This window comes from Oreochromis niloticus, linkage group LG6 (genome assembly GCF_001858045.2).
Source record: "Oreochromis niloticus isolate F11D_XX linkage group LG6, O_niloticus_UMD_NMBU, whole genome shotgun sequence".
Lineage (NCBI taxonomy): Eukaryota > Metazoa > Chordata > Actinopteri > Cichliformes > Cichlidae > Oreochromis > Oreochromis niloticus.
In genome coordinates, this window is record NC_031971.2 from 26,755,869 (window position 1) to 26,771,182 (window position 15,314).

Sequence of the window (15,314 nt, forward strand, 5' to 3'; positions counted from 1 at the left end):
TATGTTACTCTAATACTATTCATTACACGGTATTTAAAATGGGTGACTATTTAGAAACAAAATTATCTATTGCACCTAAAGCTAAGCTATCTATATCAAATCAAAACTGAATCGGAGCGAAGCTAACGTGAATTCGCATAGCATGCTAGCTACCGAAGCAACCTTCAAATCAACACATTTAAGACGGGTGCAAAGCGTTCAAAGCATTTCTTAGTTTTTAAACACGTCTACACATTTCGGAATGTAATACAGAAAACAAAATATGAAGGAACATCAACGTCACCTTGCTATGAAATTTTACACTTCGCGGATTATCGATCTGCGTGAAACTAACGAGCTAGCTAGGAGCTTCTAACGAGCACACACGTATGCTGCGTTCAGGTACAATCTGGATCATATTTAGCTTTCTGTTTCCATTTCCAACATTAATACTTAAATAAAAAACTTCGATGGCTGAATTTTCTGGTTCTCCGCCACCTTAACTCTCACGCATGAGCTTACGTACGGTCTATGTTCTTAAGTCAAAAATCATGGTCTTATTTTCTATACTTGTACTTTTTGTCATTATTACGATATTTGGAAGAACACCTGAATGCATCAACAGAGGGCCGGGCATCGATGCTTGTTTTAGTAAAACTATCAAGAAAATGATTATACATACATTACTCTGAAAAAGTCTTCAGGCCCCCCTTCTTTATATTTTGTTAGGAAAATTGAAAATGGGTGCATTTCGATTGAAACAGGCAAACATACATGGAAATACAGTATATAAGTAAAAAAAAAGCTTGTACAATTCTAACAAGATTGAAAGTCTGTATTTAATAAAACCACTACCATGTGTAATGGAATTTCTTTCACTTATGTACTAATCACATTATTTTATTTCATTTAGAAACACTCAAGCCAAGTTTTGGCTGAATTGTTTTACAGCTTAACTTCCATGTGTTTGTCACCCTGAGAACACAAGCTCCAAGAATCTCTCCCTGAAGACAAGAAATGCAGTTCCAGAACAACGAGATGGATATCAGGAGCTCACAGCAGTATCCCGAGCAGTGAAGAAAAGGTCCAGCAGCAACAGCTGTGCAAGACAGCGACAGCAAGGAGAAAAATGGCATCATCATGACTGGATGGATGGATGTGCATTTCCAATGAGCTGCAACTTCACTGTGTGTAAATGGACCTTTGAAAAGACTGAGTTGGACATTTGCCACTTTTGGAGCAAAATGGCAAGATGAGACAGTGGAAAACACAGGACAAAGCTGAAAGACAACTGACTCTCACTGGACTGCTGCAAGGGGGAGAGATGAGATGAGACCACAGTGGAAGGAGCAGGGGAGAACATGGCTGTTTTAGTGTGGGAACTGAAATTTGGGTTTAGGAAACTGGGAAGAAAAAACGACTGCCTTGCGTGGAGAATTGAAAAGTGTCTGGAGCACCGCAAAGAGGAGAGGTACACAAAAATTACACAAACAGAAAAATGCATTAATCCTACTAACACAAACACACATGCAATGAAGCTCATGAAGACCAAATAGCATTTTAAGCATGCATTGCTGTTACCATCATCTTGTCCGGTTCACTTAGTAGGTTAAGAAGTGATACATAGACTAGTGAACTAGTATTATTTTGGGGAAGGATGATTGAATTATTGCAAGGGTGAACAGAATGATGCAGGGGGGTCAGATGAGTGGAGACTAATAGATTATTGAGTTTCTTGTTTCTGATGTGTGGGGGAGGTCTTATCATGACACACATCTGGTTACATGGGGGAAAACAAAAACTCGTTATCTAATAGAATATTGTTGTGTGAGGTGTGACTGGTGGATGAAAGTTTTGGGGAAGTTTTGCATTTTCTTTGGTACCACTTTGAAACTGCCAATTAGTTTTGTTTTGATCTATCATTCTAAGAGAGCATGCTTAGACAACTTCTAAAAAGAGGCCTTCATGTTTTTTGATTTTTAACAGTGCACTGAGATTTTTGTTTGGCAATTTTCTCTTTTGAAGCAGGCCTGCAAGATCGGGATCGAAAGCGCTACACAACATGTTGAACAATCGCAAGTGAGTTTCTCCAAAAATTAGAATGGGCTTGGGAGAAAGCCACTTATTTGGGACAATCAGAAAACAAGTCCCTGTCAAAAAGGATTCAGCGAGGTAATCCTGTCTAAATAATTTTTTCTTTTTTGAAATGACGTTATTGCTGGTAGTAGAAACTTATTGCGTCACGAAAGGTTCTACTGTCAGCAAATAAAAATGGGGACTGACTGGACTGACAAAAGCTTTGGCTGACTTGACACCAGTATGCAAGATTGCACCTCCACCCAGACAGTGACAAAAGGGTGGATGTATGTATGTTTCTTTTACAGGAGCAGAAAGGTGACAGCAACAGGTTGTAGGGGCTTTTGGGCCGTGCTGACTTAACCTTTTAATTGTCACTTTCTGTGTCTTTGAATTTACCAGCGGTGTGTTATTCATGACCTTGTATTGTTTACAGTGCAGAGGTCACTGTGAGAAAGTGTGCATACAGATGCGCTACGCTAACATCTATTCTTCCACAGCAGAGGGCTAATCATATGATCTAATCACATGATTTACAGCAGGACACACCACTGGCTAATGTTTTCTTACGACAGGGCCTGGAGTGATGCTACTCCAGAGGAGAATCCCTGGGAATTTTTAAGAGACAATGCACAACTTCATTGTGCATGTCTAATTGTGCTAAGCTGACATAGGGCAAAAGAGGGTTTTCCGGGGAAGTTTTCATTTTTAAATTGCAGAGACCGTGACATGAGAGATATGGAAGAAGAGACTGAAGTGCAGATACAGACCACGACCGGGAGAGAACGCTTCAACAGGACCAGTGAGAAGCAGGGACCATCTGCAGGACAGCAGACAAACAACAGTGGGCTGCACCACTGGGCTTCCAAAGGATTGTCACGAGAAGATTTTGAACAGCAAAATCTTAAAATGAAAGAGTTTCGCCGTTGACATTGAGGAAGACAACTAAGGTGTACGATGTGCTCTGCCTTAAATCTACAGCCGCGTTGGAACAGAAATCGAGGGATGGAGAGAGCGTGCCAAGCTCCAAAAGTGACAGCGCAGAGGGAGATCAGCGCTGGAATTATAACTCTGTAAATGGCACAGACACCAGGAGCCATGACTGGGACTGGGAATGACCATCTAATGCTGTTTCACTTTGCCATGCAAAGTATTTTGACACTCTGGAGAAGACCTTTCCTCTGTATCATTGTTGTTGCCATTTGCATGTGAGAGCTTAGATTGTGGGGAGGATTAAAGATGAACAAAGGGTGGTGAGAGAACAGTGAAGTTAGGATACACAGTGTGAAACTCCTTTAAGTGTAAAATAATGTTGATGTGATATACAGAATGTCAGGAAAGAAATTCTGGTATTAATGTGATTCTTGATTTAAGAATCAAAGGGTGGGATTGTAATGGAATTTCTTTCACTTATGTACTAATCACATTATTTTATTGTGTAATGCCTTGGTGCCACTGATTTTAACATGTCTGACACCCATACAGTAAGACAAATGGTGGGGGTCTATTTAGGAAGTTGGGGGAAGCAGACAACTCCACAGGAGGGAGAGTCTTTTGTCTCTTCAAGGACTCTGGGAGGCAGCAAGGGGGTGTAAACCTTAAGGTGTGAAACAACTGTGTACTGCCTTTTGTTCCTGGAGAAGGTATTTAACTGAGAGCCACACTAGGCTCAGTGAGACTCTGCTGACCCTGCCCCGTGGTCATGCAAGCTCTCCACCAAGCTTGGTTTTCTGTTCTTTGTGTGCTTTGATTAAAGAATGTTAGCTACCGCTCACCACTCATCTGCAGGCTTTATTTAAGTGGAAAAACTTCCACAACACATGCCAATCAAGTGCTTCGCAGATGGTTATGCATGGTAGATTTGACTGATTAAACTTTTCTGCAGTCATAATTCCACAGAAGAGAAAATATCTCCATCAGCACTGACTGAAATGCAGTCACAAACCACGACAGAGCCTTCACCGTGTTTTACAAATGGCTGCAGGCACTCACTGTTGTGTATCTGTCCTGACGTCCTTTGTATGATTTGAACAAATATATATATATATATATATATATATATATATATATATATATATATATATGTGTGTAATCCATCCATCCATAAGACACGTTGCTTCTGATTTTCTAAATTTGTTAGTCTTGAGCTGGAGCTGGAATACCGCTGTTCAAGACCACTTTAAAAGAACATATTAAGCATGGCTCCTTGAAAACAAAATATGAAGAAATGCACAGTGTGCCCGAAATTTTGTACACCAACATCCATAAATGCCAATAATTAGATTAAAAAACAAACAGTAAGCTGTTATTTGCTGCTTTGGGTATGGAAAGGTGTAGTATCCTATTTGTCCACTTGATGGCAATAAAGTAATTGTCCAGATGATGCACATTATCAATACTGTGCAGAGTAAGTCAGTCACCCCTCAAGCCCTGCCTTTAGAGAGTAAATAAACAAAAGTCAATTAAACGATATCCTGTTATTAAAATACCATCTTCATTTGTTCTATTGTGGCATGTCTCAATATGTTAGGTCACATTTCCATATATAACTGAAATTCAAGATGTCTCTAAAAAGTGAATGTGAATATGGGGGGAATAGAGGACACTGAGACAATATATGAATCTAAATGTATATTACTTTACATTTTTTACAGTCCAATTAATCATAGTTTAACTATAAAGTGACAATTTTGTTAGTCTATTAAAAAACGGGTGTGGAAGGTAAAAATAACAGAAACTAACAAAAATAAAGAAAAGAAAACAGGGATTATTTTGATTACGTATTGTGGGTTTGTTCACTTGAGTGTTTCCCTGGAACCAGGTCTGCCTTTCCACAGCAGAGGCAATGTGCAGAATCTCACACCATGTTATATAATTATTTTTACTTCATACACTATGTGAAATGTGCGTGTGTTTTTATTGGCAGCATTGGTAGAAAAGCTGTGGCAGAATTCTCTATGGGGCCATTGTGATTCAAAACTGGCAAGTCTCGACCAAAGATCTGGCCCAGAAGATCTAATCTTGGCTCCTTTTTTCCAGCTTTAAAGGCTGTATTACTAACCTCATCTTAAAAGCAACTGCACTTTGATCGCCCCCTTTCTTTACTGAGTTTACCTTCTCTAATCAGATCTTGATTAAATCACATCTTGATTAATTAGGTTCACATAAGGTTAAACTCAAGAAAGTTAAGGTATTGTTTCTAGAGAAGCAACTAATGTTTCTCTAGTTGTTATTTAACAGAATAACGTCTCCATACAAATCATTAACTTCTCAAATACAAGCTAGACTAGTCAACACAATAACTAATAGGTTAGTTTAAATGCTACTTACATATGAGTGATGCATCAGCACTAATAACCTCCTGCACATTTACTTTTGACACTTTACATTATACTTATTATACTTATTATTATTATTTTTATTATTATTATGCACTCTCACTATACAGTAATAGGTAGCTGCTTCTGTCGGTTGTAAGATATTTAAAACTATTACCACAAATTAGCTGAAACAGTGACGTGATTTATTTATTTATTGTCAGATAATGAATAATATCGTTGCCAAATACCGATAAATCCGTTTAACTGACACCGCTTTGTGACACCTGCGGAGCCCGCCTTCTAGCAGAATAAAGCTCCTCGGTGATTGGTTGTATACGTTGTCCTTCCACTGGAATCCCGTAATTCGGCCTTGCCATTGGCTCGTGACGTGTCGCTCGCGCCTCGTTCCGCAGTTTGATTGGTTCGCCTCACCTCGAGCTCAACCCGAAGCCTAAGAACGCCAGCCATTCTGTGTGATTTACTTGCAATGATTGATGCATCCGTTTATACCACATCCCTGCTGAGCCGTTGACTACATCACACGGCAGTCATGGTTATTTCAGTGGACGCCTCCAGAAATATTTTTCTCCTCTAAATTCGGTTCGCACGCGCACGTCCCCTCTCACCGCGTGCGCTGCCTCGCGACCAGCGAGCGAGAGACTCGGCGCTTCCTCCCCGGTCGAACGGCGGCAGGAGGATGCCACTGTGCTGGACGGCGTATTTGTCCTCGGTGGTTTATTAAGATTTTAATTAGACGATAACACACGTTTGAGGTTTACGACAGACCGGCTTGGGAGCGACGCTAAACACACCGCTCCGATTATGGAAAAGGAGTGCAGGTAAGCTTTAACGAATCGTATTTGGTTATTTGACGGTTTTATTTCTAAATTAAAATCAGCGTTTTCACGAGGAGCCAATTGAAGGGCTCGCGAGCTTATTGGTTTATTAAATACTATGATAACTGAACGGGCCGACATCAGCAGCTGCTGCTTCCAGGGTCTGCTCCATTTGTATCAGTGAAAAAATCCACTGTACAACATACCAGCGGAGACGCTGCCCATTCATTAGCACATAAACCATATTTCTTGCTAATGCTTAGCACGCTGCTGGTGTTCCATGTTTATATCGTCTTTTCCTCGATGTCCCGTCCCCGTTTCGTGTCGTTACACAATCATGTTGCCGTAGGAAGCCGGGACATTTGGTGCCGCAAAGCGAGAGGATGATGTGTCATTTTGGCCACAGATGTTGATCCAGCCGAGCCATGAGCCGACTGCAGAGCATGCAGGCCCCTGTAGTCCAGGCATCCTTAAGCAACAGCAGCAGGCCAGGATAATGAGCTGTCATGTCCAAACAAACCAGGCCAGTAGATTACAGGATCTTGGAGTATGAGTTTGCAAGATGGGATTATCGATAGCAGAGGGACTGCTATAAATATCTCCCTCCAGATGTTTACTGTACTGCTCATGCATGTCCTCTAACTACTCATCCTAGGTGAATGTTTTTCTGTGGTGTTTTGACCATGAATCCGGTTGTTCTTGCTGTATTTATCTAATCAGAGTGGAGTTAATAAGTAAATCCTTTGTAATGTGCTTGACTGGCTTTACTGCTCTTACTACAGGCGAGTTAAATGACTCACTACTGTAAATCGAGGCCAGACATACTGTATAATTTTAAAAACCCAGCTGTAATAACAAAAATAGAGAAAGGGTGGGTTAAATACATCACACGCCTGACTAGTCAAGAAACTGAAAAATTCTCCACCCTCCTTCCCCCAAGTACTCTTTCTTATCTTTTTTTAAGAGGACAGACAATCCAAGGATTGTATTAAATTACTTTGTTGACAAGTTCAGTGCTCCATGAATGAGGGCATGCACTGATTAATGGGTGAATAATGGGCTTGTCATGTCTTGATGTGAGATAATTTTTATTCTTACCTGTGTAATCCACTCACTGTGCAAAAGCCTTCTCACACATTTTGCTGTCAAGGAAACAGGTATCAGATTCTCACATCCTGGTGACCTTGTTTTTTAAGCGCCAAAGGCCTGAAACTTCATCTTTATCTGATCCAGCAAAGAAATAGAAACAAGTGACTGGTACTCTGTGACATGCAAACACACCCTAGTTCTTCCCAGCCAATCTTTTCCATTGCACTCTACAACTGACACTGCTTCCTCATTATCTGTGTAAGACTGTGGTGAGCAAAAAGGCTCCGGGCAGTGTCTTAAAGATAAACAATCTCAGAGATGTGCGTAGACCTTACATGTGTGCATTTGTTTAATGTGTGTAACAAGAACAAGAGAAGGGCTATCACCTCACAGCTTTGTCAGTGTACTATACAGATTCTGTACATGCTGCTGTCCAGGGTTATTATTGTCTGCCACTGTGTGTGGTTGTAGGAGAGGGCCATCAGTAATGAACAGGAGCCCCATGTGTGTGTCCTTACAAGATGGAAAGATTGGTTGATTTATTTTTTTCCTCACGCCTGAAACAAAACTGGTCTGGCAAACATTTGATCTACTATAGTGTCTTAATGCAGTAACAGCTGCATAGATTACTAATAAAATAGTGACATTATGATATTTTTTATTTTTTTTGCTAACAGTTCTATTCATGGATTCAAAGGGGAATCATTATCATCATATATGCGCAGTTTCTCTTCAGATGGCCTTCATTTTTTCGTGTACAGGACAATGATGTTTTACTCAGAGCTTTACTCCTAAGGTTTAAATGCAGCTTTTCCTCACACTGTAGATGTTTTGTTCGCTGATTAGGTTAGTATGCGGTGCTGTGCAAGAGTCTTGTGTCACTCTTTATCTCTTTATATTTTGCTGGGTAAAGTGGGAAGTGGCTGCAGTGATTTATGGAAACATTAATGAAAATGCAGTATATGTTTGGATAATTCTAACGAACTTGAAAGTTGATATTTGATATGGCCGCCTTTATTCATCAACAATGCCTGAACCCTCATATGCTCTTATTTGGATGTTGGCTGCCTTTTGTTTTGATGATCCCACACTGCTTCAGTAATGTTCATTTCTGGGCTCTGAGTCATATGCTACTCCATACTGCCCTTATTTATGCTAGTTTTTGCGGTCCTTCTTTGTTCTGAGTGCACCTTAATTTACTGTTACACACACACACACACGTTGCATGTGGGGTGGAGCTGACAGAGACAGATGAAGTGAAGAACTGTTAACCCGGCTGGTTACAACATCTTACATTCCTGTAAATGTGGTAAAAGCTTCCAAACAAGCACTGCCTCAAAGATACAAATGACAGTGACTTTTCTTTGTCGTCAGTGTCTTTTAGTCATACCCACTCACACTGACCACAGTTGCAGTTAAATTGAAACTACGGCAAACATGTAAAGAAAAGCTGTTGTTGTAGCCGATGTGAAGGGCCTCCAAACTGCCTTCCTTTGCTGTTAGCTAACTATGCTCTGTTGCTGCTGTGTGGTGTAGTAAACAACATGTAGCTCATCATCACTTATATCCGATCCAGCTTTACAAGTAAGGATTGGACTGGTATGTGATCCAAATATCAGATCACGGCATCCCCAGATGCAATTCGTCCATGCAAAATGTGATTAAAGTGGAGATTTAACGGTATAGTAATAATAACAGAATATTGTTCCTTTAAAGTACTCTGTTTCCTGCCTGGTTTGCTGGTTGTCTGTGTTTATGGTTGCCTGGCCATTTGCATGGCACTGCACTTCATCTCTTTTGCTGACACATGGAAACAGGGAGCTGCTCGATGACCTGGCTGCTGTGGTTCAAGCTCACTATGACTGCAGCTCCTCCTCGGCCCTCCTCTGTCTGGTTTATTGTTCTCTGCAGATTTGTAACTAGATTTGTGTTACCCTGCAGGTTTCACACAGACTGAATCGTGATCTCATTTTCATACTGCTGCATTTGGGATTTATACTAAAATGCAAATATGACTTATATACTGTAGGGCCATATTTATCAAGGCTTGTGTACATGAAACTATATTCATTCAATCACCTGTTTGACTAGTAATTTGATGTAGCTTCCTTGGCCAAAAGAATACCAAAAGAATATGTTATTGTTATGGTTATACCTTTGATTACCAGTATTTTTTTTATTTATTTTTTTAAGCATGGAGTTTTTCTGTACAAAAGGTTGATGCCTTGCAACTGAACAGTTAACGTTTTGCTGTCATTTAAAATGAACACGAGGGAATGATTTACCATAGTATGAACCTATGAGAGTATGATTAACAAAGTGAGATATTGACATATTATGAAAGCCACATCATCACATGGGGATCTTGCTGATGATTGTTTTGCACAATATTTGTGGAATTTGACTATCACTTGATGTGCTGTCAGTTTTTCTGCACAGTAAACACTGTGTTTAAAAGGTAATGCATATTAGATGGCAGTGAAATGTCTTCATCTGCTCAGATCATCATGCTACTGGAGCATCTTGGTCAAGGGTGTTTCCAGGAGTTTCAGTGGCACCACTGGGACCAAGAACCAGACGATCAATAAATACAGTGTAGATAAATCAATGGAGAAAATAGTGATGTCATCATAGCAGAGAGTTAAAAAAAAAACTGTAATAAATAAATATATAAACAAATAAAGGGGGAAAAAAATGCAATTGATTATCCCATGTAATCAGCATAAACTTCTTTATTAAAATAAGTAGTTTTAAAGTGTTAACACTATAATTTACAGGACACTGACTGAAACGTTAGGATAGTTTCTACCCTGCTGACATTACTACACCTATGCTGCCATCATGAGTTCTGGAAAAACTGCAAGCTCTGTCTAGAGCACCCTGGGTCCTTAACTCTGTTTATTAAAACAGGTTAAAATCTTGGAATAAATTTGACGAACAAGTCGGTGCTGTGGTCAAGAGAAGTTTGTTCCAGCTCAGAACAATCTGCAGACTAAAATCTGTTTGAAACACCCAGGAAAGGTTTCTACATGCTTTTCTTAAATCTAGACTGGACTATTGTAATTCACTGTATACTGTATATTTGCTCATCTACAATTAGTGCAAAATGCTGCAGTCAGATTACTGACTGGGGCAACAAAAAGAGAGAGATCATATTACTCCAGTGTTGATAGTCATGCACTGGCTGCCTGTGCATTACAGAATCCAGTATAAAGTGGCATTGTTTGTATTTAAAGCCTTAAATGGTCTATCTGTCACCATATCTACAGGGTAGATATGCTGTCTGTAAGTTAAAAACTTGTGTTGGATAACTGTTTTGCAAATTCAGTGAACAAATATTTAGTCCCTTTGCATAAGTAAATGTTGTAACTTTACTTTAGTATCCTTTAGTGCATCTGTTTTCAAATCAAATATATATTTTAAGTTCCTACAGTAAAAACATTCATTATGCGGAATGACCCTTTTCAATCTTTATTAGGGGAGCTGAGCAGTCCTATACTCCCCCTGAGCATTTTGCTGAGAGGCTTCAGGCAGTTAAAAAAATTGAGAAAATAAGATCATTAAAAAAAAAGATAAAACAAATAAAATTTCCAGCAGCAAACAGCAGATGTTTGTAATCAGAATGGGTGATTAAGCAGCTCGACAACTGATTAGTGCCTCTGACAGCACTGCTGGGAAAGTATGAAATCTTTAAATAATCTAATGAATGCAACAGGAAAGCAAAAATCAGTCCGCGACTGAAAAAGCTTAACCACCAACTGGCTTTAGACACGCCGTGCCAAGCCGTGAAAACATGCGTTTCCTTCCACCCCAGCCTCACAGCAGGGATGGTTGTACTGAGCTACACGTCTGTGATCCTGTGAATCTTTGCAGGCTGGAGTTCAGCGTCACTCCTGTAGTCTGAAACCGCTAGAAGCTTCATTTATTGTTGACTTCACACCTTTTCAGATCTTCTTTAGGCTAATGGACAGCTTTCTCCTGCTTCACAACATTAGTGTCAGAGAGGATGCTTTTATTGTGAAAGCCTTTGCTCGACTAACAACCTCTTTCAATCGTTGCCTGATTGTCACTGTTCAGTACATAGCTTTTTGTGTTTACCTGTATGGAGAAGAAATAGAGTTAGCCATTCAGTTATTCCCTGTCTTACCATCTTGTAATTTACTTTTGACATTATGGATGTTCTAATATATTTTTTTGTTCAAAATATTAATTAATCTGACCTGTTCAAATCTGATCATTCAGTGGCACAAAAGAGTCAGCTGTGAAAGTCAACGGTGGGTTGTATGGATGGCCATTTCTAGACAATTTCCTGTCACAATGGCACTCAAGGGAACCAAATCGTCTAGAAAGGGATGCTAATTAAATTTAGAGCAGGAAACCATCAGTCATAGGAAGTAAGCAGGGTCAGTAGACTTTGTAAAAATTCTCAAAACAATATTCATTGACTTTGACAGTTAATTTTCCCCAAATGTGTCTCCTCCTCGTTTATACCTAATACCGTAGCATGTTCAAACTTGACAAATCTGGAAAACCTCTGCTGCACAATATGTACACAAATCAGCAGTTACAAACACTAATTGATATATACTTTTCAGTCAGTGCATGAGAGCTGTTTGGAGCGCAGATTGTCATTACAATACTAATAATGATGATGGATGATGTCTGCAGGAGTGTCAGGTAGCTGGTGAATATAGACTCAGATTCACTGTTGAATATCTCTAGCAGCTGGGATGGAAGACAGGGTTAGAAAGTATATTGGGCTGTTTTGAGAACCTTTTTTGGCTTCACAGATTCAGTGGTAATTAACAGCAATTAGACAAAGCTTTGCCTGGAAGCGGGAGGGAAGCCGGATTTTATGACCTTGACGTCATTTAATAAAAATTAGTGTACACAGAAGTTAAAAATAGTGACTGAGCTGTGACTTCAGTTATATTCATGAGTTAAATGATCACCCAGAGACAGAGTTTAAAGTAACAGAATGTCTTACTTTTCAGACATTGCACAGAAGTACGAATGTTTAAAATAAAAATAAAAAACAAGAACATCCCCTTCTTACAATAGGATGTTTTGAGCAGTGTGGAGACCAGCAGCAGTCACAAGGATAGCGGGTACAGTAGTTGAGTAGCGTGCAAGAGAAGAGTCCACGTGTCAGAAGCTCAACATGAGATCATGTTGGGACAGCGAGGAGGTTAGCAGCTACAGATTAACAAGGGTCATGCTTGATGTCACAGCAGGAAGACTGTGACAACTAGCTAATTTTTGTGTGTTTGTTTTTATTTTGTTTTTGTAAATCTTCATTTTTTTTTAGCTTTGTGCTTTTGTGTTTTTCTTACACCTCCAAGTGTCTGTATAATGTAATTCCTTTAAGGAAACTGCGGATCCATCTGTTTATTACTTGATCTCCTGAAGAGATCAAAGGAGAGCATTTGGTTTTTGTCACCCTCCCTATTATAACTGCCTCAGGGTGGATCAGTGTCAAAGTCGAGCCCAGATGGGGACTGTGAAAACCTTTTTAAAAAAAAAAAAAAAATTTAATTTAGGCACTAATGTTTTGTTAATCATAAACATCGTAAAGTAAGGTTCCCATGCAATATATGCATATAACATTGTAAGCATTAAAAAGTGAAGGAGATGCAAATTCATGTTAAATCACGGGGGGTGGTGTGTGTTTGTGTGCGGAGGACAGTCAGAGGGGGAGATAATGGCCCTGTCTGTTTGTGTGGACAGTGAGAGCTCGGAGAGGATGCATTCAAGCATAGACTATGCACAATGCCATAATTGTGCACACTGGCGCAGTGGTGGAGAAACTAAACATGTGCGTCACACATTCGTTCACATATTTATCAACAAATCATTATCGAGGTAGAATTTTATAAACACAGGTTACAACGAGTGTAGAGAAATGCCACGGCACAACTAAAAAGTAACCTTTCATTTGGTGCACACACATGCTCAGAAAAGCAAATATCTCACCTCTCTCAGTTCTCTGCAGTTCCATGCCCACGATGACATTACTGCAGGCCTGCAGTCATATACAGAACAACAGCCAAGCTCTGAAAATATGGCTTGTTTTGCTTTGCCAGAGACCTTCACAATGTCACCGTGTGTGTGTGTGTGTGTGTGTGTGTGTACTATCCTGGTGGGGACTTTCTGCACCGTGGGGACCAAAATCCAGGTCCCCTCGGGGTTGAAAGCAATTTTCACACTCAAAATGCGGTTTTACTGTCAGGGTTACAATTAGGTTATGGTTAGGTTTAGGGTAAGGGTCAGGGTTAGGCATTCATTTTTAATGTTTAGGGTTAGGGTAAGCGACTAGGGAAAGCATTATGTCAAAGGGGTGTCCCCACGAGGATAGCAAACCAGATGTGTGTGCGTGTGTGTGTGTGAGACAGAATGGGGCAGGGGGACTTTTAAGTCCTGCATGACTCACACCTTTTACAGTGTGGGTTGACCACAATGACACAGCTGAATAGTGCTTTGTAGTACTGAAAACCTCTCAAACGTCTTCTCTGTTATTCCTAAAAGGCAGTCCCTTTAGAAGATGCTGTAATGGCATGTAGAATATTTTTAATGCAGTACATTAACCCAGTATTCAATTAATCTAAAGACCTCTATATTAAGTCTTTATGTATTAGTCTAAGCTTGAGCTGTAGTGTTTGGTCAGCAATAATTTAAGTTCATCAGGTCTGGCCGAAGGAAAATCTGGCGTGGATATTTGTCCATATCGCTGTAATAATACCTTTTGTCCTAAGGCAGCAGGCAGTGAGTTCGCTGTCCATAAAGAGTCGGCATTGAGACATATATAATTTAATTATTCTATGATATACTTTTGTGTCTTTGGTGCAAAATATCAAAGCTTGGCCAGGATAGTGAACATGAGCCTTCTGTATTCACCTGCTGCTTGCTGGGAAGCGAGAGCCAGAGGCTAAAATGCCGCAGGTATCTTGTAGAGTTATACATTATGTCAATAACCAAACTCACTTCAGTCTTGCTGCTGGGGTTGAGGCTTGATTGACAAGGCAGATTCATCAGGGGCTACACCAGTCTGTCAAATGAGTTTCAGAAGAACAGGCAGATTGACATCATCTTTTGATTGTTGCAGCAAATCCTGTTTTTATCTTGGGAAAATCTGTTCCATCATTGGTTTAAATTGGTTAAATCAGAGTGATTGTATTTCAGATTGTTTTTTTTGAAGAAGCCCTTTTACAAATGTGATTGGTTTCATAGGCTTGTTAATGGCTCTTTTGATTGGGCTGGTTAAGATGCATGAATGTGGGCCTTGTTTCTTCCCCATGCACTGTTCAGACAGTTGTTATGCTCCTCTGCTTTCCTCTCCCCTCCTGCAGGCTGTATTTCTGCTCTCCTTGTTTTGCTGTGTATGTCAGCTTCATGTGCTTCATGTTTTTCAGGCCAATGAATGTTTCTCTTCAATTTTAATGCCCTGTGACAGAGCTGAATTTCTTCATTGAGCTGTTTTGGAGTTTTTCAATGTGAAGACGGTTTGATCTGAGTTAGTTATGATAGTTTTAATGAATTCACTACACCGCTGTTGTTGGTTGGGATTAAACTGACTATGAATAGACGGATTATACAGATTATTAGCTGACCAGCAGCTATACTGTGTGTGTGTGCTTGTGACACACACATCTATAAAGTAAGCTTGGGAGATCCAGAGGAGTCAACTGTAACCTTTTTTAGCCACTTTACAGAGCAGCACTACTGCTGTTGTTCTGCACAGACACACTGTGTCAGTCCCTTCATTTCTGCAGCCCAGTCGCACACCACAATACGTAATGTCTATGTTAGTCCACAATGCAAAACAGTTTATTTTTAACTTAAAGACCTGCAAACTGTGATGCATATTTTTGTTGTTGTTGTAGTTGTTTTAGCTTGTTGTAAGGACAGAACTCATCTGACATCCTATCAAAATGCAAAGTGCAGCAGACTTAATGTTGTGAATGAGCGTCATCTGCTCCTAACCCAGACTAATTAGTTTTTTGGTGCTTTTTAAATG

At 39.9% G+C, this 15,314-nt stretch overlaps 2 protein-coding genes across 3 annotated transcripts in view; one reads left to right on the plus strand and one right to left on the minus strand.

Annotated features, from left to right (window-relative positions):
* Nucleotides 1-431, minus strand: part of LOC100704968 (ATP-dependent RNA helicase DDX39A) — a 7,309-nt gene extending 6,878 nt beyond the window's left edge. Inside the window, exon 1 of the mRNA XM_005470001.4 lies at nt 284-431. The gene's annotated coding sequence lies outside the window, so the exon portion shown is untranslated. The remainder of the gene's footprint in view (nt 1-283) is intronic.
* Nucleotides 432-5,815: 5,384 nt separating this feature from the next.
* The window catches only part of evi5l (ecotropic viral integration site 5 like), a 39,048-nt gene continuing 29,549 nt past the window's right edge, over nt 5,816-15,314 (plus strand). For both annotated transcript variants that reach the window (XM_013268290.3, XM_013268291.3), the window contains exon 1: nt 5,816-6,214. The gene's annotated coding sequence lies outside the window, so the exon portion shown is untranslated. The remainder of the gene's footprint in view (nt 6,215-15,314) is intronic.